General features: G+C 38.2%; 1 long non-coding RNA gene across 1 annotated transcript in view; it reads left to right on the forward strand.

Annotated features, from left to right (window-relative positions):
- The window catches only part of LOC111933533 (uncharacterized), a 77,654-nt gene extending 57,824 nt beyond the window's left edge, over positions 1 to 19,830 (forward strand). Inside the window, exon 4 of the long non-coding RNA XR_015286482.1 lies at positions 14,747 to 19,830. This is a non-coding gene — a long non-coding RNA (uncharacterized LOC111933533). The remainder of the gene's footprint in view (positions 1 to 14,746) is intronic.
- The last annotated feature ends 3,585 nt before the right edge of the window (positions 19,831 to 23,415 follow it).

Genomic DNA, 23,415 nt, shown 5'->3' on the forward strand with positions numbered 1-23,415 from the left:
CCTTCCCTTCCCTTCCCTTCCCTTCCCTTCCCTTCCCTTCCCTTTTTATTTTAATAAGTATGTGGGAGCTTTGTGAGCTTTTGGCTGGCAGTTTTAGGGACATTCTGCCTTAAAACACTCACAGAATATGGGAGTTAAGAAATCAGAGCCCTGCATGCTGTACTCAGCATTGCACTGCAAGCAATGTGGCTGCTGTGAGAGGAAATGCACCTTTATATCTTCAAGGTCATAGGAGGTACCGTGTCAAATAAATCACTGAGTGTTGTGTGTCTCTGGTTATTACATATATTCTCCTGGAGAGGTGAAATTCGAGACCTCTGATGTTTTGCTGTGTGCTTGGGGGATTCACAGTGCTGGGGCCCAACTGCATGCTAAAATTGGATGGTTTAAAGTCAATTCCTCCTTGACATACCTTTCAAGTCTGAACAGATTGGAAGCCCTCAGGGTTCTGAATGTGACCTTCTCTGGAAGCAGTTTATGAGATTAACTCTCAAAGCACAGCTGGTCTCTGTCTCCTGTTATGCTACACATTAGTGATGCCATCAAACTCTATTTGGAAAAGCACAAAAATCTGCAAGTCTAAACTCCAATGTGACTGCGTAAAACTTGCCCCAAATTCCTTATGTTTCCTTTCTCTTTGTTCAGTCCTTCATAGAAACTGCTGCCAGAAAGAATTTCATGGGTTAATATCATTGTAAATTGTTTTGCAGAACTCCTTATAAGTTTGGAGAGACTTCAGATTTTCTCTTATGTACAGTGAGTCTCTCAATATCATAGTGAGGAAAAGAAGCCCATTTCCCCCCAGATTTGTCAGAGACATTTTCTTCAGAGAGATCTGCTTCATAACACTGGCAGTGGTAGAAGAACAGTTGTTAGGAAATAGGAGTCAGCAACTAAAGAAATGTGAAGTAGAAGCTTCCTTCTTGCTCACATCCTGTGATTAACTGCCAAGATCAATCCATGGAGCTTTATTTTAAATTGAATTTTTTCAAAAGTCCTCTATATAAACAGCATGGAAAGAATGAAGACTCAGACTTTATTAGTTACATCACAGTTCCTGTTTGGCATTTACAGAGGGAGTCTGTGGCTGTCAGAACCAGAATAAGAAGAAAATTGAGTACTACAGTTGGCCAGTGTCTGGACCAAAATGGAGTCAATTAGAACCAAGTATCTGTCAAGACTCCTCCCTCTCAGTTATGGTTTTAAAAATGGAAGTTCCTGTATGGTTGCTCCCCCATGTACCCTTTCATCTTGTTACCTGCTCTGGGACACAGCTGCCCTGAGCGTTGTGCTCCCACTGTGGCAGCAGCTGATCCAAACACTAAAGTAGACACAGTGAAACTACATGTTATTTACTCCCCTGTTGCACCTTAAAAACATAAAAATTTCTTCTTCCTTTGCTTATTTGCTACTTTGTATCTGAATATGAGATATGTGACACCGAGGTTCGCTCAAAAGACCCACTTCATGAGACTCCTCAGGCCAATAGTTTTAATCCTGGAAAGATCACACTTTATTGAAGGGTGACAGCTATCATGGAAATGACAGCAGAGGAGTAAATAAGAAGTAAAATTTGGACAGAAGATTGTAGGAGGTTTTTCAGAACAACTAAGGCTTCCAAATTTAAAAAAAAAATCAAGATCCTCCCTGGATTTTTTATCCATCTCATTCCAAGTATGAGAAGAAAGCCTGTATGACTTTATTTTAAAAGCTGGGGTTTTTTTCCCCCCTTTATGTAATTTAAAGTATAATGACTTTGTGGCCCTGGTGCAAGCATCATGCATCTGGTACTCTGTTTTTAGAGCAAGCTGTCTTCTGTCTCACTGAGGCTAAAGGGTATGGATTAAATTTCTTGGAATTTCTAAAACTAAAACAGGATACCTTCTAATCTGCAGTGGAAGATTTACTGGAAAAAAATTACTAATAAATCATACTTATAAAGTGGGTGGAGTAGAGGATCTGCTCCAGACCTATCCCATTCAAAGCCTCAAATCCCTGGAAAACCAGGGGGTTGCTATTGAAATTTACTGGCCAGGTAAAGCCACACTTGACATAAAAAAAAAGATATGCTCCAGGTAGTTTGGCATAAGCAGAAAAATGAAGTATGGATGACACAGTAATAATTTCTACAATTAGAGGAATAACACTTCAGTTCCTTTTTGAAAATAGAAGTAGGCAATGTCTTTCAAAAAAAAAGAAAAAAAATAGGGAAACTTCCAGAGAAACCCAAATAGTCATTGACAGTCACAGGCCAGAAGTGTTCTGATAAACGTTATTTATACTGTTCTTAAAATTTGGAACATGAGATAGAGCAAATGAATGACTGCGCTGGAGAAAGAGAACAATCAGCAAGGATGCAAAATTACACTTGGCACAGTTTGCTCTGCCTCAGGGATTTCTAGAGAATCAGTCGTTCATTTTAGCATGAGCCTAAACCCAGGGTTTGTTTTGTTTTTTTTTTTTACTTTTTATAACTTTTGTGGCCGGTTGCTAGAAATATAGGTTAAAAAAGGAACTTGGAAATACAGTCTATATCTTCACTTCCAGAACTACATCACGATCTGGATTGTTCACTTTCTTGGGACAGGGGAGAAGAACAGAGAAAAATAATTAAAATTAATATTTTCTTCCTTGCATTTATTCTCTCCAGTAATAAAAGATTCTAGATCAAAGAGGTTCTTTGTTAGTAGAATCCAAGTCAAGCCCTAACTAAAGACAAATCCAAACGGTGCCCTTTTGATCTTTTGCAGTTTCATTCTTGAAACCACTCCCTTAATGCTCTTCATGCCTTTCATCATATGAGCTTGGCTGCTAGAAGATTTTCCCCACTGTCAAACAGGGGCTAATCAACACCTCTCAGGACAAAAATCAGTGGGATTGTCTTTGAAGGGAGGGTCTGCATTTTAAGTAACCTTCACCACTGTCTCCTGTGTAAAACCAGCACTCTGGAGAAACAACAAGCAACAGCCTTTATGACATGAGCTATGGACAGATACTAGACCAAGCATTTGTTTTCAGCAATTTTGTGGATTACTGGTAGCCTTTCTTTATCTGCATCTGTAGTTCTGTGATTTGTCTGCTTAAAGGGAGTTAAATAGCATCAATGATAAGGGTCTTTCTCTTCTCTGAACCTTATTTAAGGTATGTATAATTGGCTGTGGAATGTTTGTTGTTCTCATATAAAAAACAAAACCAAACCAAAATCAGTGCTATGTGAGCAATTTAACTGCAGAAACAGTTTAATGTTTACTGCAGTTATAATTAGAGTTCCAGCAGACGTTTTCAAGTATCCAAGAACAATCAAGGAAACCAGATAGAAGGCAGTGGGGGAACTGTACAAGCAGGGGTTTGGGTTCTTATGCAGGACCTCCGAAAAAAGCTACCACAGCACTGTGGAAGCTTGACATTTCTGAAAAAAACCTCAGAGTGTAGCTCTGAAGAAGACATGTGGTGAAAAATTTGGGTTTTTTGACTTTATTTCTGGAAGTATTCAAGAATATTCTAAACCAGTCAGTCCATTTGAGGACAATACTGGACGTGGTTTTGAGAAAGTAGCTGAGGTGCCACATCTGTGAAATGAGACTATCAGGACCTGCTCTTTTGCAGAAAGGTTTGCCTGCTCTTCTATAAAAATCTGCTGTGGAAAGATGTGGCTGGACATGTTGTCCTTGATATGAATGGCTGGGTGAATTATAGGGCATGAGGGAGTGAGGCCCCAGAACACATATATATGTGTACAAACACACGAGCAGAACCCCTGCTTTCAGATATCACTGCAAAACGTGACAGAATACAACTGGCAAACAGGCTGCAACCAGCTGAAGAGCTGTTTTTAATTAACCTTAGCACAAGATGATAATGGAAGTGCATTTCTCTTTTCCTGTTGAATGAAGATGCACTGATTCAGCAATAATTGAACCCTAAACACTTCGTAAACTTCTTCTGGGAGGAACTGCAGGAAATGCCAGCAGAGTCATCTGTGAGTCATTAAGAAGGAGAGAGGACTCTCTTGAAGCCATCTTCCCAGTCCTGGATGACAAAGGGAAGGCAGTGATAATGGTGGGTCATCCTAAAGTGTCCTACTTGGCATAACCAGTCCATGTTGTGAGTTTTCTGAAAGTAGTTGTTATGAGACAAGAGGGTAGTCTGATGTGGTCTAAGATTTCTTAATCAAAGATGCTCTCATCTAACAGCTCTTTTACCCATACAGTAGAACTGTTTTTATAGTGCTTATGTTAGAAGAGCTGGACTGCATTTATGTTTCTGCTTTGTGACTGCCAGAGCCCTCAAGTGCTTTATTATAGTACATTGCCAGTTTTGTAACTAAGGTGGAGAACTCCTTACATCTGCAAGTTGGGTTTTTTTTTAATGTAAGACCATAAACTCTTTCTGGTCTTGTCTAGAATTTCTCATGATGCAAGACTGGCTTTGTGGTTCAGACCTGGTTCAAAAAGCAAAAGTTTCTTAAGATACAACTTTCTGAATAAAACACCATGAAACCTGCTGCTGTGTCTTCATGTGAATCGCTATGTAAGTGCCCATGGAGCAAAGCCTGGTTTCACTCCTATCCCAGGATCTCCTATAGGTTCAAGGCAAAGCTGCTGCATCCATGGAAAACAAGACAGGAAAGCCTTTTTTTTTTTTTAATTAAAAAAAAAAAAAATAAAAGGCAAGAAAAAAAAAAAAGAAGAAAAAAGGGAAAGATACTAGTTTTTGCAGAGAGTTATGCTTAGCTGTAAGGCACCAGATGAATCAAGTGAGCACTGGCAGGCAGACTATCCCAGCAAGTATCTGCCCACGAGCCAGGGGTTATATGAACTTAATTGCTCAAGGGAACATACTTTGGTTGCTGATTCCATGTCACACCCAGGCAATGTAAATCTGAACCTTGCTCTTGACTGAAATTTGAGAAACCTCTGCAGGCGTTTTACTAAAATGCAGCTCTGCTGAAGCGGTTTATGTGCGTATTCAGAGGCTTCCAGCTAACTAGAAGCTGGTTGTGAAAAGAAAGTGCAAGATGTGCATGCTGGATGGGAAGTGTTGGATATCCAGCAGCTTTGGGAAAGAAGGAGGAGCTGCATAGAGACAGAGAATAATAAAAGGAATTAAAAGTCAGGGAGCAGATAAAGGGTAAAGGGGGGGCTGGGAATTCAGGGCAGCAGAAGGAGGAAGGAAGCAGGCGAGGGGAGGTAGGGGAATGTCAGATGTGGCTGGGACCAGAGATCACTCTGCTCTTCCTTCCCAGATGTGTTCTGAGTTACAGAAACTGGTCAAGGGTCAACAGTGCCCTCCTCCCATCTCCAGTTTTGTCAGAAATTGGGCTAGGTAAGAAACAAAGAGAGAAAGATCATATGGATTTAATCATTAGAAAAGGAGGTCATTTAAAGGTAAGGCATGGACAACTGGAAGAATGCTGGTGGCCTAGATGACGTAGTGTGAGCAGAGAAAATCCTTGGAGGTGCATGGATCAGATAAACCAAGCCAAAAAGAAAACTGACTGAAAAAGCTGCAACGATGTCGTAGACGTGACCTGCTTTAATGACAGTTCCACAATCCAGGAAAACTTCAAAACCTGTGTTATTTCTAGCATCTTCTTCAACAGAGGATGCTGAAAAGAGCAATCTCCTGTTATGTGCTAGCTGGCTTTGGCAGAGTTAGTTGTTCAAGGAGAGATGGAGCAAAGGAAGGAGAGGGCGAGAGGAGGAAACAACTGAAAAAAACAAAAAAACCAAATTGCAGATGCCTTGTTGGGATGGAGGGAGGGAAAGATGAAGGTGAGAGATCATATATTTGTAATTTCCCTACAATATCAATTTTTCAAAAATGCAATTTTTCTGGAAGTGTTTGTATGGGTTGTACAGATTTTCTATCAGTTAAACAGCTGTTTGATAGTGCTGGCAGATGAGATGTGGTTGCTCTCAGTCACAAACTCCACCCAGGCTGCCATACATCCAAATGTCTCGGGTATGTTTCTAAGCAACTACATGGTGCAATACACATACATGGATCTGGAAAGCTCAGGACCCTCTTTGTATCTGCTTCCTAGGTGAGCAACTGTGCTCATTGTCACTGTCCTGAAATCAACAGATTTACTCTGCAAAAACTAATATTGTAAAATGTGCATAGTAAGTAGATCAAACACATCTTGAGTGAGCATTCAGTCTAACAGGTCTCTGTCTTAGCACAGACACCTGTACATCAGGGCTGAAGAGAAATGTGGCAGCCCCAAATTATTCTTATCTTCTGAGCCTTTTCATTTGCTACTATTTGTTTTATACTATAGTACTATCTACATCTTTGTGATTTATCTCAGAAACCTTGTTAAAAAGTAAAAAATGTAGGCATTTCCCTATTACCTTAACCCCTTGTCACACCAAAAGGTATACTGGAAGGAGTAGAAGGAATTAGGTCTCCTGAATGCAACCATGCTGCCTTAGAAAGAGAAACATTAGATTAGTACCCAGACCCTTGAAGAAACACAGAATTAACTGTGGTGGAAGATTCTTAAAACCTGGGAGAAGCTACTCATGCCAAAATGGGCACACTCGCTGTTTGCTGCTTGTGGTTTCTAGGCAAGATCAAGATCAGAATAATGGGTTACAGGTGATCTCAAATGGGTAAAATTACATGTCCTGATTGGAACTATAAAACAGTAAATGCTCTACAATGTCTGTACAACTAATTGCTGACAGTAGTTGCAGCATGAATGACAAACACCACCCTCAGTGAAGCAACAAATGCAATTGTGCCACAAAGTGTGAAGTATCTCTTGTAAATGCTGAGCAAGAGACTTGCTGTAATATGTGAAACATTGGGACAGACTGAGTACGAACCTATAAGATCATACATCTTTTCAGTTTTCTGCTTTCAGACGCAAGTTTCCCTTACTTCATGCAATTGAAATTGTCTGGCGAGCTCTAGAGAGAGAAAGGAAACTGGGAGGAGAGATTAATTTTCACAATAGTAAACATGGTGGTTCCAAAGTTCCCTGGTGTATTCACCACTTGCCCATTTGAAACTATTCAGAGCACTAAATCCCTTTGCACATAATTGCTTTTTAGATGCTATCAAGATATGAAACTCCCTTCTGAAATTTCTGTCACTTGTCTTGCAATGTTTTATATTACCTTGTTATTTCTAGTATGTAGATAGTAGAAGCTTAGTCCTGGATTTCAAAGTTAAGCCTGTAAGCTGGTCTGTGGTCTTCTATTAAACAGACAGTCAGAAAATAAGAGTTATGTGAAAAAGCTGAGAGAACTGGATTTGTTTAGTCTGGAAATAAGAAGCTGAAAAAGCAAATGATAACAGGTATGCCAAGACAGCTACATGGAAAACAGTGACCGATTACCTTCCTGGGTCCCAGGGAACAGGATGTGCAGAAACTGGCTTATTTTGCATCAAGACAGATTTAGATCAGTTATTAACTGGGAACATGTATGGTTACTTACAGAAATTGCAGAATCCCTTTAAACACCTAAGATATGTTCATTCAAATGCACAGATATCTATAGGGTGGAGCTTGAAGCTGCCCCCAAGCACAAAGATGAACTCAACACCTGCCCTCTTGAGGCCCCTTCCACCCACCTGCTTCTGTGATGTTGTCTCAAGCACAGGGGCAGCCCCTGAAACCTGCCAGTTCTGGAAGATGTCACACTAGCTGTCACTTAGAAGAGAAAGGGAGGAAGCCATGGAGGCCGCGGTGTTCAGAGGAGCCAGGGTGGGCATCAGAGGCAGTGCCAGCAGCGCAGCAGCTGTGCTGCCCATGGCACACCGTGTGGCTGTAGCTTACAGAAGCTCTTGGCTTCTGTAGCCAAGAGCAGGAAGCAGTTGCCTGGCAGTCCTGTGGTGCTCACACAAGCTATTGCTTCCTCTGTACTGTCCATGCACCATGGGAGCTAGGTGTAGCCAGCCAATGGGGAGAAGCAAGAGGAAGGAGAATGAGCTCTCTCCTCTCCCCGATCTGTCTGAGAAGTCAGAGCAATGCTCCCAACAGCAGCTCTGATGCCAGATGAAACAAAGACCTTCCCTTCTCCTCCTCCATCTCTGTAGCTGCCCCATCTTTCTCACATGCTGCCCTCTGCTCCCCACACAGATTCCACTTTGATCATTCCACCATCACTTTCTGAGGTCCTGTGGGACCTCAGTGGAACAGCCCCAGACCCTTTATTTTCATGAATGCTCTGGATCCTATTGGGATTGAAGTCCTCAGGTTTGTCCCATTATGGATGGTTCTGTGCTCTCGTAGTTACAATAATGAGTTAAGGAGTGCCATAGGAGACACACGCTGTGTGAAAATAAACTCAAAGTCTCAAGCAATTTTTTGGTGCAAGAGTTTGGTAGAAGTTTCTTGAAACTCCTTTTTTTACCTCCTGTGCTAATGACGACTGCATTTCCCAGTTTTGTGCAGAAGTGGAAATTCCAAAATGCTCATGGAAAAGTTTTACTTGTGGTCTCTGACCAACCCGTAGGCATAAAGTACTGGAAACATTGTGAGAGCACTCTACCCACCAGCCTGGAAAAGAGTAACAATATTTATTTATTTATTTTATTTATTTATTGCCAAGACCAGATCCAGCATTTAAGCGGTAAGCACCAGGGCTTCTCATTTATTTATAGCATATTTTTCTATTTCATAAACAAGACAGTTCATATTTGTAATTTTCAGCATATCCTTCTCTACTCAGTACTAGTTCAGCATGCTCTTAAAAACTAATAAATAACACGCCTTCCAAATTTCTGAACAATTTTTTGCATTCATCCTGTAATGATGAAGCTGTAAGCAGCTGCAGGGCAGTATTAGCTCAACCAGCTAGTCTACATCATGAAATGAAACTTAGAAGCTTACCTTCTGTCCCTCAAACTGCTTTTTTATGCCTCCTCTGGAACTTATTGACAAACTCCAGAACTGTTATGCTGGTGACATTGTCTTGTCTGGTTTTAAGTGTTTAAGTTAATTTAAGTGTTTAAGTTAAGTTAAGTTTGTTTAAGATTCTTTGCTTAATGGGAAGTTATTAAAATACTGCCTTGGTCAATTCTTAATTTGATCTGAATTTGCTGAAAGCATTAACTCATTTTTTTTGTCATTATTTTTCTTTGGTACTTGCCTTACCACTGCCACACTATTTTTATCTTTTAATATGTATTTTTATCAAACATGAGTGCGATATCTTTCTGTACTAAAAGTCATTCAGAATTTTGATCTTTACTACAGAGGAACAAAGTTTTCATATTTACCTTGAAAGTTCAAAAACTTAGACTGATTTTTGCAAATGGTAGAGCCTATATTTTTAATTTTTTTCTCATTCTGACAAAGTAGCCAGTTTCAACCCTAAAACCACTCAGTTCTGTACTCTCATCAGTTTGTGGAGACAATTTCCCCAATGTTGCTCAACCTCTGCCAAGGCATTGCAAACATCTGGAGCTCTGGCTTTGAGGGTTCCAGTCATCTTTTTCTCTGGGAAGGAGCTCGATGGTTTCTTCCATTTGGCCAGAATGAGGAACAATTCAAATATTCAAGGCTTATAAACTAGCTCAGATACTAGAAGCTCTCAGAACATCTTTGTGACTACTGAATGAAAGATGTAGGCTGACAGGTATAAAGCCAACTTTTAATTTAGCTTTGAGAGAGATGTTCATGGTGTTTTATTTTCCAATAAAAAACTTCATTTCAGTTCCTGAACTGTTGATGAATGAATACCACCTCTGACCCCTGAAAGCAAACACTCCTCCACAGCCAGTCATTTTTAAAAAAACAGAAAAAAACCAGAAAATAGAGCTTAAGGCTGTTCTAATTGAGATTTAAAAAAATGCACACACATTTCACAGATTAAAAGAAAAAAAATGTGACAATTAAGCATTCTTGTTTAGCAATCAGAGTTCTTAAAACCATTCTGAGTGACAACAATTACAAATTCTTTTCGACTGATATTATACCTTCCATTCCAGTGGAAACAGCTCTCTGCATTGAATCACACAAAGAGATTGGGAGAAACATTGATTCCCTCTCTGGAAAATTGCACACATTTCTTTTTCTTCCAAAGAATTATACTAGCACACCCACAGCTAGCTCAAAAGAACACCCTTTTGGAAGCAAATTTTGCATTTCATTCATTTCACCAGACTGACACCTCACCATGAGGTTTTCCAAACACAAAGAAAATGCACTTCCAAGTGAATTTATATCTCCTTTCCACAACATACAATGTATGTTCTTGCCTCTATTAAGAACATCTAACAAACCTTCTATATTAATGGGAAGTGCTTATGCAGGCCTCACATCCCAAATATTTTTATCATTAGCCTATTTTCAAGGGCGGACATAAGATACATTATTCTTCTTTTCAACATAAGTCTCTACATATGTAAAACATCACCAGAGGTTCTTTTCTTCAAGCAGACTTTCCCTGCCTCTCTGCATTAGTGTGGCTATTACAGAACTTTTAAGGCACTCCACATGTTGATGAGTAAACCATCATTTCCCACTTGTAATAAGATTACTCAGTCCTTGGGAGCAGATTTATTATCTACAGTTATTTCATGTCTAATCACAGCCTTGCTCTCTGTAGAGAAAATGAACAGACATGGATTGCATTTGAGAGCTTGGGGTCCTAAATATTTGGGTTATGTGTACGTAGGCTTTGCTATATGGAAGGATACCAAAAGGAAACAATAAAAGAGGGAGGGAGGCCTTTTTACAAACCTAGGATAATAATGAACTTTCTGCACATGTTTTAGAGCTTTTACAAAGGCTGAAAACACCTTCACCATACATTTGTCCTGCAACAATATCATCTGTTATGAATAAATGATGGGTGGGAACAGAAAAATGCAGAGGGAATATGCTACAACAGTGGAATAAACAGGCCTTGTAGTAACTGTGTGGTGAGAGAGAGACTTTGTGTGAGGTATAAACCACATTTCTACCAGATGGCATGGGCAGCTGTCCTGGAGGAGAAGGGATATGACAGGGCCCAGCTGTTAACTCCTGAACTCCTAAGTATCATTCTGACCCTGGAACCATGCAAAAGAGAGTTTTGGGACATGTAAACTTCAGGTCATCTTCTTCTTTTCCTACCCATCCTCCAGGGGGAAATTCAGAGAAAAGATCTAGCCAGAAACTTCAGCTACAGGGGCAGCTCCAGATGTAGCCCAAGGAGGGTCCTGTTAGGATTGGAGACATTCCAACCTAGGGGAGATTTGGACCTGTAACTACCATTAACTCACCTCCATCTGAGCCACAGCTGCCTCTCCTCTAACACTGTTTCATTATCCCCTGTTCCTTTCAATGTCCTCTTTCCTCTTTGCTTTTACTTGGTGTTTTCCTCCCAAGTATTGCCACTGTCTCTGACATTATCATCCATCTGAGATCTGCTGCCACTCCAGGGGTAATGTTTGTGTTTTCCAACCATTCAGGAGTCTATCTTGTCTGTTTAGAGTAGATGCTTTTAGCAGCAAGCTGCAGCTGTGGCTCTTCCAGGGCTGCCTCCTAGGCTGATGTTAATGTGTAGTCATTCTCCGTTGTTAACTCATAGGAATCAATAAACAAAAAATCAATCTCTTTTTTTTTTTTCAGTTCCAGAATCACCTTGGTTGTCTTATTGAATGGCTAGTGCAATTAGATGTGATGAAATAATAGAAAATATTGTTTTACAAGTATATTTCTTAATCTGGGAATTCACTTTCCACCATTTCCCTTCTCTTAATAGATGTGTTTTTGCAGGTTTTGGGAGTTAGTACAAAAAGTTATAAATCAGTTCAGAATCTTTTACTGTTTGGGAAGAGGCTTATATATATATTTGAATATAGGCAAATGATCTGTAAATATTTTTTAACCATGGAAACCTGAGTTTGGTGATCGCTTCTATAAAACACTCTAGTGACCGTCTCAGTTTTCAAGGGAGGGGTATGTTCACCAAAAGAACCAGGCAATGCTTTTGGGATTTATAGGGCTCATTGGCTGACAGGTCTGTCACACAGAGCCTCTGTTGCCAAGTTACATGGGAAAAGCAGTGCAGTGCTCCACTGCTGTAACAGCAGACATCTGTGGTGCCTGGTATGTTTGAGACAGTCATGCAGTCACAGAATGTGTGAGTTGCGAGGGACCACCATCAGGCTCATCAATCCAACTCCTGGCCCTACACAGGAACACCCCAAGAATCAGTGATACTATCACATTGATTTAATACATTGGTATTGAGATTAGAAATAGGAAATGAAATTGCATTTGTTTTCCTCTACTCTACTGCTTTCAAAGATAGCTTGCAGTATGTTCTAAAATGTAATAATTTAAATGTGATTCAATGGTACAAGCAGTGTGCCTGTTACTTGTGTCTCTAGTCACACAGCTACACAAGTGGAAAAAATGAAACCATGGCAAAAATGTACTCAGAAATAATACAAATTGGAATAATTGGTTTAGGATGGAGGAGCATTGTAGAAATTATGCAGTTTGCAGCATGCAGCTTTGCCCAAATCTATTCAGATATGTATGGCTACTATCCTTATGGCTGGCAAAATGCTTTGAAGACCCAAAAAAAAGAAAAAAGAAAGAAAAAAGAAAAAAAAAAAAGAAAAAAAAAGGAGAGAAATTCTAGTACTTTATTAGTTACAGCAACAACAATGTGTGTCCTCATATTTTCTTTACTTAATTTTTATATAAAAGTTCATTTTTGGATATTTGGAAATATATTTCAAAATTCCCTTCTGATCAAAAGACAGTAGACTTGTAAAGTTCCCAAGTAGACTGGGAATTTTTTGAAACATTTGCATTTTAAAAAAATATTTGAAGCTAAAACTGGAGTTTTTATAGAATTTTTTGATAGAACACGTTAAGAAATTAATCAAACAAGGTAATAAATACAAGAAAACTGAATACTGTTGAGCAAACTAATACCTAATACCTAAACTAAATGGCACTTCTAGCTGACAGGACAGGAAAATAGTATTTGATAATATAAAATGTTTTAATTTAATTAAAAAATCAAGAATTAAAAAAAAAGTGTGCTTGCATCTTTTTAGGAATCTTTTCCTCATTTTTTTTCCTCTGTTTGTCCTGGTTCCTGTACAGTCCTCTGCACCATTGTTTGAAAACATTTGCATGGGATTTTAAAGACAGGGTAAAGATCTCTGGCACTGAAATGCAACATTCTTTACGTGGCAAATGTTCTTCAAGCACAACTCTTGTAACCATTTCCATACTGGTATGTGTGAAATAGCATTTTTAGAGGGATATATTATGTTGTTTTGTTGGTTTTTTTAATGTAGCTGCTTTTTTCTTAGTGTGGTACAACTTCTCAGGTAACCATGTGGCATCCACAGCTTTTGAGAAGTCAACTGGTAGCAGTAATAGCTTAGCACCTTGGAAATTCTTGTCTGTTACTGTCAAACAACTATCTATATTTAATACAGTTTTGGAGTATGGGTCTGTGAGAATTACCATAATGCAGCAGAGGGCTTCTGGTGCCTTTAGAGGATGGCTTCTCCACTAACACCTCTCATAATTTCTTCACACTCCTGGAGGGTTACACTCTGCCACATGGCAGCTGCTTCATCTTTCTCCTTCTACTCTTCTTTCTCCTCCTCCTCAGTAACAGGTTCCTGGATTAGTTGGAGGGTCAACAATCTGTTTCTGTTGTCTGTGATTGATCCCTTCTACCACAATTGTCCCTTCTTAAAACAAAGTTTATAGTAGAGTAAGTTCAAATTCCGGCTTGAGAAGAATTTTTCTAGCTTGAGACCAGTTGAATAGGAATTCTTAATTTGTCAGCTCTTGCCTTTGCACCAAGTTTGTTTTTTGTTTTTTGTTGTTGGTTTCTTTTTTTGTTTTGTTTTTTGTATTTTCACTTGATATATCAATCATGACTTTATTTTTCAATGGCTTTCTATCAAAAACCTCATTCCTTTGGAGAACTTGCAGTTTAGTTACTGTACTTAGGCAAACAGCAGAAAAGAGGGAGTTCCTAAAAACAGCAGCAGATACATCCTTCTTTATCTCCAGTATAAAAAACCCTGCAAGCCCAGCTGTTTGATGATAGTGTGGCATAAAACTACAGTACTATTTTGCTTTTTTAAGAAATGCTGCATAAGTAGTGAGAGCAGTATACTTTGGCTTTGGATAATGTGGGGTTTACAAAGAACTTATGCCTATTCTGTTGTTTTTATAGGACTTTCTGCCTTCATATCTACTGACTGTCTTGAGATCTGACTACTACTAATATGCAAGAATGAACTGAAAGTTTCATTTTAAATTACCTTTTTGCCTAAAGATATGATTTTATTCCTTAGAGAATGTTTTCACATATGCTCTTCAAATTACAGATGCTCAGACAATCCTCTGACATCTAAGTCATTCAAAACAATGAATATAGTATTCATGTTATTGAGGCACAAAATGTCTTTCTATTTCATCAGGAAGTATTTTAAACAAAAAAAACAGGCAAAACATTCATAATTAATGCTGCCATTTTGTCCTCATTTCAGATAGTTTTTAAACAGAATATATTGTTTTTCTGAAATGAAAAAGAAAGAATTGTGAAATTAGATGTGAAATCTGAAATACTGGGGAAGGAAACCAAAGCTGGCTCTTCAAAACAATACATTAGAGGGCTTGCAGAGTGGCTTTCACTGCTCCTGGCATTCCCTTCCACCTATAGGCTCAAAAATGTCCTTGGCTTTACTGTGAAAGAAGCGCTTTTGCTGTGACAGAAGTATTTTTAATAAGTTTGTTTGGTTGTTTTTTTCCCAACAGGAATGCAGCTTCAGTTTCCTTTTGAGGCCCAAACTTGTCCTCTTGTGTTTGGATAGTACTGTTATCTCAGCTCCTTTCTGGATAAGGAAGAATTTGAACCCCTGGTCACTACACTCATTCCGAACTCAGCGCAACACCAAGGACTGTTGCACTACATTAACTGCTATAAATGCTTCACCTTACCTGAAATAAGGAAAAATGTTGGTCTTAAAGAGGCAATATTCATTTGTACTCAGCTTCCGCAAAGTGATTCAAGAAGCCAGCACATCTTCACCAAGGGCAAGTCCTGCCTGAACAACCCAGTGATAGTCTGTGGTTGAGTGACTCCATCAGGGACAAGTGAGAGGAGGAGGTTGTCATTTACCTGGATTTCTGTAAAGCCTTTGACATCATTCCCCCCCCAACATCCCTCCCTCTAAATTGGAGAGCAATGGATTTGATGGCCACATCTAAGTGGCCTCTTAGATGGGTAAGAAAGTAGGTGGATGGTTGCATCCAGAGGGTAGCAGTGGCTCAGAGAGAAGGGTATCAGTGACAAGTTCCTTCCCTCAGGGTCCATACTGGGACCAGTGTTATTTAATATCTTCATTGCTGATGTAGACAAAGGGATCCAGTGCAGCCTCAGCAGATTTGCTGATGACACCAAGCTGAGTGGTGTGGTTGCCACACCTGAAGGATGGGATGACACCAGAGGGACCTGGACAAGCTGGAGAAAGGGGTCTGTGGGAATCTCATGAGGTTATACAAGACCAAGTGCAAGGTGCTGCACCTGGGTCAGGGCAGCCCCTGGTACCAATCCAGGCTGGGGGATGAACAGATGGAGAGCAGCCCTGGGAGAAGGACTTGGGGTGCAGGTGGGTGAGAGGCTGGACACGAGCCAGCCATGGGCACTCCCAGCCCAGAACACCAAACGTGTCCTGGGCTGCATCCAAAGCAGCGTGGGCAGCAGGGCCAGGGAGGGGATTCTGCCCCTCTGCTCTGCTCAGACCCCACCTGCAGGGCTGCATCAGCTCTGGGGTCCCAGCACAGGAAGGACATGGAGCTGCTGGAGAGAGTCCAGAGAAGGGACACCAAGATGATCAGAGGGATGGAGCACCTCTCCTGCCAGGAACAGCTGAGAGAATTGGGGTTTTTCAGCCTGAAAAGAAGGCTTAGGAGGAACTATTTGTGGCCTTCCAGTACTTGAAGGGAGCCCCCAAGAAAGGGGCATTTATAAATGCAAGTAGTGACAGGACAAAGAGCAATAACTTCAAAGTGAAAGAGAGCAGGTTTAGGTAAGTTATTAGGGAGAAATTCTTTGCTCTGAGGGTGATGAAACAATGGAACAGGTTAGCCAGAGAAGCTGTGGCAGCCCTGTTACTGGAAGTCTTCAAGGTTTTGATGGGATTTTGAGCAATCCAGTCTAGTGGAAGTGTCCCTGCCCATGGCAGGACACTTGAAATGAGATCCTGTTAAAGATCACTTCCAACAAAAAATAATGTGATTATATGAAATTGAAGTAACTTTCAGTCTTCCTATTTTGATTTGAATTTTTTCATGTCTAGCTTTTCTTTTCCTTTTGTCAATTGTAGTTGACAATTTAAATTGTCCCATAGCAACACAAAACAATGGAAAGCCATCTGTGTACATATTGGAAAAGGTGTAATCATAAAATTTTGTGATTAGTGACAGAACTCTGAATCACAAATCAGTAGCAAAAGTGTCTGTCATTAATGATGAAAAACTCACTTTCTTTGGCAATTGGCCTAAAAATGACAGGATGGGGCAGACCCCTACATCCATGAAGAGGCCAAGCTTCCCTGCTGATATGCACATATGAATAAGCAGTCCTCCACTGGAAGAAAGAAAAATAGGACATATCCATACTTCTGGCTTCAATTTAATTAATTTTTTTTTCTAGTTTCACAGTTTCCTGACTGCAGTTATATTTCTATCCATATTCTCTTAAGAGTAAATTGGTTTATTATACTAAATAGCTAAGCAACTGTCATAGAACAAGTAGTATTTTATGACTCTCTGTAGCCAAGATGCATAAAACTGCCTTTAATTTACATTCTGTTAATCATTCCCAATTTTTTATCTTTACTCTTAGCTTGTCAGCTGCCTGTTCATTAATTAATTTTGAGGAAGCATATAGAATGCTAACATGATTTTAGTTAGCAAGCCCAAACACTTTTTAGTAACTCAAACACTTTCCTTTTTTGTCCATTTACAAATGATGTTCATGAAGGTCCAGTAGAATTAGCAGCAAAACACTTCCAAAGAGTGTTTATAAAAGTAGTATATTTGCAGTACCAAAGGTGTTAAAAAAAGGTGCATCTTACTGCCTGCAACGTTTATCAGCAGGAAAACTATATATTTCATGAAATCGTGAATAGTTTGCAGCCTTCTATTTTTTCTAAACCTACACTGATGTTGTCACAGAAATCTGAAGAATGATTCAACAGCTTTTAAGTGAAAAAAAGAGAAACTATCCATTCAATGGTGAACTCAGCTGCTGGGAAATCATCAGCAAGCCCCAGAAAAATTTCCTAATCTTCAGATTTGAACAGATATGGTTCAGCAGGTTTGTTCAGTAATGAGCAAACCAGTACTGGGCTAAGATTTCAGACAATATATCTAATATATAGGTTATGTTTTGGTGTTCAGAAGAAGAAAATTATTCCCTGCTAATAATTTCAATTTCATTTTGTGTCCACACTTGGGCATATCTACAAGGTGGATCAAGAAATATGAATGTGCTTGTCAAAACCTGTATGTTACCTATTATTTACAGTGAGTGGATTGACTAATATTTATGACCATCTTATAAGGTATAATTTTAACCCAGAGTAATGCAAGCAATAATTTGTCTGTGGGATCCTAGGGGTTGCCTGTCTCCATGAATCATATCCAGAATCTCAAACAGCTGTAAGCCTATTTAGAAAATGTGAAGTTACTCCTAAGATTCAGCACCTGTCTATGGAAATCTCTGTATGAAAAAACATGAACTGGAAATTTCACATACCTATGGGAATTAAAAGGTATTTAACCAATACTAAGTTATGGTTTAGCACTACATTTAGATGTGTATAAGGGAAAAATATCTTTAAATATTCAAACATCTTGTAAATTATTTTCCTTTTTTTTTCTGTACTTGTTTTCACATACACATGGAAGTTGGTTCAAATCAACATCTGAATGCTACCTCCTGCAGAACTGCAACAACCATCACTATACTTTAAAATCACTGAGAGTGAATAATTCAAAGGCAGTAATGATCCATCTCTGAAAGGCAAGTCATATGCCAAGAATATTGCTCAAATTCAGTAATTTTTGCTGTTTTCAAGTTGCTGCCTTCGTCAATATCTCTGTATTTCCATGAGTGCAGCTAAATGCAAACAAAACATATTCCTAAAAGGTTGCAAGGATAGAACATAAAAACCAGCCTTTCAAATGTCACTTAAATATATACAGTTTTAATGTTTAGATTTGTACTATAGCTCCTAGAGAACTGAAATGACAAATAAGCCTTGTTTTCATGTTACTAGATAAATAACTGATAAGAAACACTTCTTGGGTCAAAACCCAACAAAGTTTACAGCCTTAAATTATCTATTGTTTCAATTTTTAGGTGGCAGAAATATATTTTCTGGCATAAAAACTTTTCTTACTCGATATTTAAAAGTGCTCCTAGTACCATGAAAAGCAATAAGCAAAAGAGTAATGCTGCCAAAAAGCCTGTGTATTCTGTCTGGCAAATTTATTAAATGTATTTTCACCATAAGTGCCTGGTACTCTGCCCATGGTAATAACATAAAACTCACCATCATGAACACACAGCAGTATATTACATGCTATTTCAAATACATTCCCTACCTGAAGGATGTCAGGCTAAGGAAGGATAATGTATTAGATACTGGAGCTGGGAGATGTGAAATGGTTTCATAATTATTAGTGGAGAAAAACACAATCTGGGATAAATCCATATTAGTGAAATTTATGGTCCTTCTAAACATGTTCTGCAGAAATAATAATACAAATCTTTATTAAAGTGTATGCAAGCCAACACTTTTTCAGTACATGAAATATCTGCTCACTCTTTCTGTAATATTTTATTCATACATTATTTCATAGTGGCTTAAATTTTCTGATACAATTCCCAAAATATCTGCTTACATCCAGATCTGTGGTCTCATTTTAGAAGAACTGAATTTTCCTACATGTCCCACTGAACAAGCACAATTGAGCTGACGTTCAAAACTGACCTATTTATTTATGATCCTATCCAACACCAACTGAAATCAAGGATGGAAATCTCTTGTGTGCAATAAGATGAAGGTGTTTGCTACATCCTTTAAATTTAAGCACACAAAAGTTTGTGAGAAGAATCTTTAAAATGCAAGAAGAATTTGGTTAAAGAGTTTGGGTTTGGAGGAAAATGATCATTGATACTTATTTTGGGAAATGTGTTTTTAATTCTTTCCTACTGTAACTTATTGTTAATAAAAAACAGAGGCAAAAATTTCTCTATATTACCGTATTTCTTACTCAGAATATCACACACAAAAATTTTCCTTCCAAATTATTTGGGAGAAAAAAAAGTGTTTTAGTGTTCTACCATAAGGCAAAAGAGGTGTATCTGGAGAATAATGAAAACAGCCTTGAGCAAATGCACTATTATAATATGAGCAAATGGACTAAAATAATACTATTCAAACTACTTTATTTTCTCAGCCTATTAATGCAGGGAGTTTTCTCCTGGCCTCTCATATAATCTGTTTTGTGTCTGTCTGAACAATATGTGACTGAGAGTGGTATTTATTTTACTTTTACATCATACTGGGAAGCGTTCATTGCCCTCTTTTAAATAATCATTTGGAACTTCCTGTGGCTTGTGGAAAAAAAATGTTTTCTTTTAAATTATGTGCAAAGCTGGATGAGTTTGGAGAAAAAAAATCACTTAGTGAATAACTTACTCCAAAGAGCAGGATTATTTGTTAAATAAACCAAATAAAAGTTGTTAAATATGGGAAATAAATATTTGATGAAAAAGCCTTATTAAAAAAACATAAAATAAAATCATGCAATGCCTATCTAGTAAACTGGTTTGCTTGCTAATTTATGAATGTCAGTGAGACTTGTGCTTCCTTCAGGGCCCATCCCACATAAACTACAAAAGCTTTCCAACATGCCTCTGACAGCCTCTTACTCTTCTGTTTTATCAAACTCTGAGAAACCCCAAAACTACGACAGGGCAACCAGCTGAGGTGTCCAGCCAAAGCCCTGCCCAGCAGCAGTCAGAGGGCAGACAACTTGCTTTTACTGGCCTCTGTGCCACATGCAGGCTTGAAAGGAGTCTAGTGCTTAATGACATTATTCCAGTGTTCATCCCACACCATCAGTTACCTGTCATTTAGAGATTTTTAGAAAGTCCACTTTTTAATTAAGAAACTTGGAACAGTAGAATTTGTGTTGTAACAATATGGGTTACTTTTCCTAGGAGTGACCAGAGAAATTTGTTAGTGTGAGAGAAAGCAGAAAGTATTACCCTGTGGGAATGTTCAAGTGTATATATTATTAAAGTCTCATTGGTCAATAACAGGAGAAGGTAACAGAAAAATATATGTTTCAGGAGAGGAAAACTTTAAGTGATTCACTGTGGTGAGAAATAGGTGTAGCTAGGATTTTACTCTTTATCTATCTAGTACTCTCCCTCCCCCTTTTCTGTCTTATCTTCTGATTTCCTCCTTTAATTTGTTTAATATTTCAATTTATTCCCATTCAATTTTTTGTGTGATGTATTTTTTCAAAAGAGATGCTTATTCCCAGGTACCACTCATTATTTATCCAATAGTCATTTATAGCAGTATGTGCTAAAGCATGAACTTCTCAAGGCATACATATTTTTGCTTGCTGGACTGCCTTACATTTAGTGACATTTACTACAAAATATAATGGATACAACTACTTTGCCTTTTCCATATCCACCCTCCAAGAAGGGTTTTCACAAGTAAATATCTGGATTGCAAACAGTCTCTTCAATGCCAGAAAAAAACTGTGCTGTCTTTATATGATTCTACAGTCCTGTTGAGCTGCAATTTTAAAGTGGCCTGGCTATTCTTCCATGCCTACAAATCACGTAATTGTGTGCCTCAGCATTACTATGTTCTCTCAGTAACTGGTTCATGTGAAATGGACTGCTATAAAATCTGCATCCACATTTTCATTGTTCCAATGAAAAGGAAAACCCTTTTCATTGCAAATTGCAATGGCATTGCAAATTTGTTCCATGATTTCTAACTTCAGACACCTTAACAGACAGGAGTACCTTTTTTGACCAAATTACACAAACCACAAGATTTCTCTGAAATAATATGTGCTTCCATGAAACATTTACAAATAATCTCTTCAAGGCTAAAAAGAACTGAATCAGTTCAATTTAAATGACTGTTGTAAACCCAGTTATAGTAGGTTGGACATAGCCTTATATTAAATTTTATTCTGCAATATTTACACCAGACAAAGTGAAGAAATCCAAGCCTGCAATCCCTCAAGGAGAGCAGTAATCTTTGTGCATGACTTATTTGTTGTGAAGTCTCAGAATGATCTGTTACTCCAGACATTTGAAGTAGGTGTCCAGTGTCATTCATTTGCTGTTAAATGCAGAAGTGTTCAGAAGTAACCTCCCCACCATATGTAAATTTCTGCTTCTGGTCATTTCCTCTGCCTCCAAGCACACACAATGGAGTTTGGCTCAAGTCTGATCAGATCTGATTTGCTGGGTTCTGCTAGTGTTTATTGAAGAAAAGTGTCTGTGGAGACTTTGGAGCAGTCTTCCAATACCCAGTTTTAAGTTTTAATAGAGAATCTGCGTGAGAATCGTAAATGGTTTGGATTGGAAGAGACCTTAAAAATCATAAAGAAAAGAATAAATGAAAAATCAGAAGGTTTGGATGCAAAGGGTATCAAACAGAATAGAGGATTAAGACCTTGGAGAGCATGGAGGAAGTGATGACACTTCAAGCACACAAAATGCTGCTACGAAGAAGATGACGATGATGTGTCTCACAGAAAGTAGAACAAAGTGTAATTGGCTTAATTTTCAGCAGATACTAATGTTTGATTTTGGGAAAGCTTTGCTCACCATCAGTAGAAGTGAGTAACTGAGTTAAATCAGAATAAAAGAAATGTGCTTGTACAGGCATTACTCAGAATCCAGGAGAACCAAGTATTGAATGAAATTGTTTCTACAGAATTTTTACATGCAACAGGACGTTGAACAGTGGCCTGTACTAAGAATATAATTTTTCACTGGTTTTCCATTTGATTGTGTTGATTGTTTTAAAAATACTATACAACCTTAATTTTGATTCTATTAACTATTATCGTTCTTTTTCAACACTCAATTTGGAAAATCAGATTCCTCTCTGATGATTTTGTGTCTTCAAAGAGATGGATGATTTTAAAGACAAACAAAATGATATTTTGATAAAATAGTTTAATTATACAGTTTCTAAAGCAAAAATATATGTTTATATAAAACCATTATTCACGGTGATGGAAAATATCCTTTTGCCCAATTACTGCCTCTATGGAGTATATTGGTCTCCAAGAGCAAATAGATGGAAAGAAGAAATGGATGCACAGATTTCTGTATCTTGCATAATCAAGAGTTTAGGGGTCTTGGACTTCTGAAAAGCTAACACAAAAATCCAAAGTTCAGTAAGCAGTAGATCTAAACCAAAATTAAGCTTTTGCACTTAAGCTAAGCCTGGGAAGTCCTGGAAAAGGGCACAATGTAGGCTAGAGATTGGTAAAGCCATTGCACATGTCACATCAGTCACTTCTGTTCACCAGATTCATGCAAACAAAATGAAACTAGGGGAAAAAAGAGGATACACTATTCTGAATGTCTAGAAATGCCATATTTAATAAGTCACATTTTGTATTAATTTACTTTAAAATTGCCAGCTGCCCTAAATCAAGAGTCCATAGTCACAGGAATCATATGGTCAGCACAATATTTTTTATAGTCCCATTTAGCACCCAGCACAAGGCTTATCCATCCTTGCCACCAAAACACAATTCCCTCTCATCTGGGGTACAAACTGGCAAATCATTAAATGCACATCATATCTTACCAAGACAAGATGAAAATATACCCTAATGTCTTGGTTAAAAATTAGAATATGTAAAAGGTAAAACTCAAATTTTTCAGAATATGCCCAAGAATTCTCACACTGTTAAATATTGTACAAACTTTCATCATAAGCTGTAATTTAACTTTCCTTTTCATTGATCAAAGATATCTAGTATTATTTTTAAAAGGTTTTGATCTGAAATACAACAATGTGAATTTTCATCATCTACAGCCATTGATCTTATATTACAAAGAGAAGGTCATATTATGGCTTTGGTTTTTAGAAATAAAATACACTGGGATATACCTTTTAAAAAAAGCCATAAAAAATTGTAATCTAAAACAGGCTGAACCTTTTTTTCAATATTCAAATACTTTTAAGAACTTCAAAACCCATTTTTCTGTCTCCAGTGTATTTGACAATTACATTTCATACTTTTTTGGCACCACTAATATTGTTCTCTGTTAATATGAAACATACTGTAATAAATTATGAGTTCACTATTTGAAAAAGAAACCATACAAAGAAGCTGCTTGATTTGGAAAA

This window comes from Cyanistes caeruleus, chromosome 4, assembly GCF_971803275.1.
Source record: "Cyanistes caeruleus chromosome 4, bCyaCae1.hap1.1, whole genome shotgun sequence".
NCBI lineage: Eukaryota > Metazoa > Chordata > Aves > Passeriformes > Paridae > Cyanistes > Cyanistes caeruleus.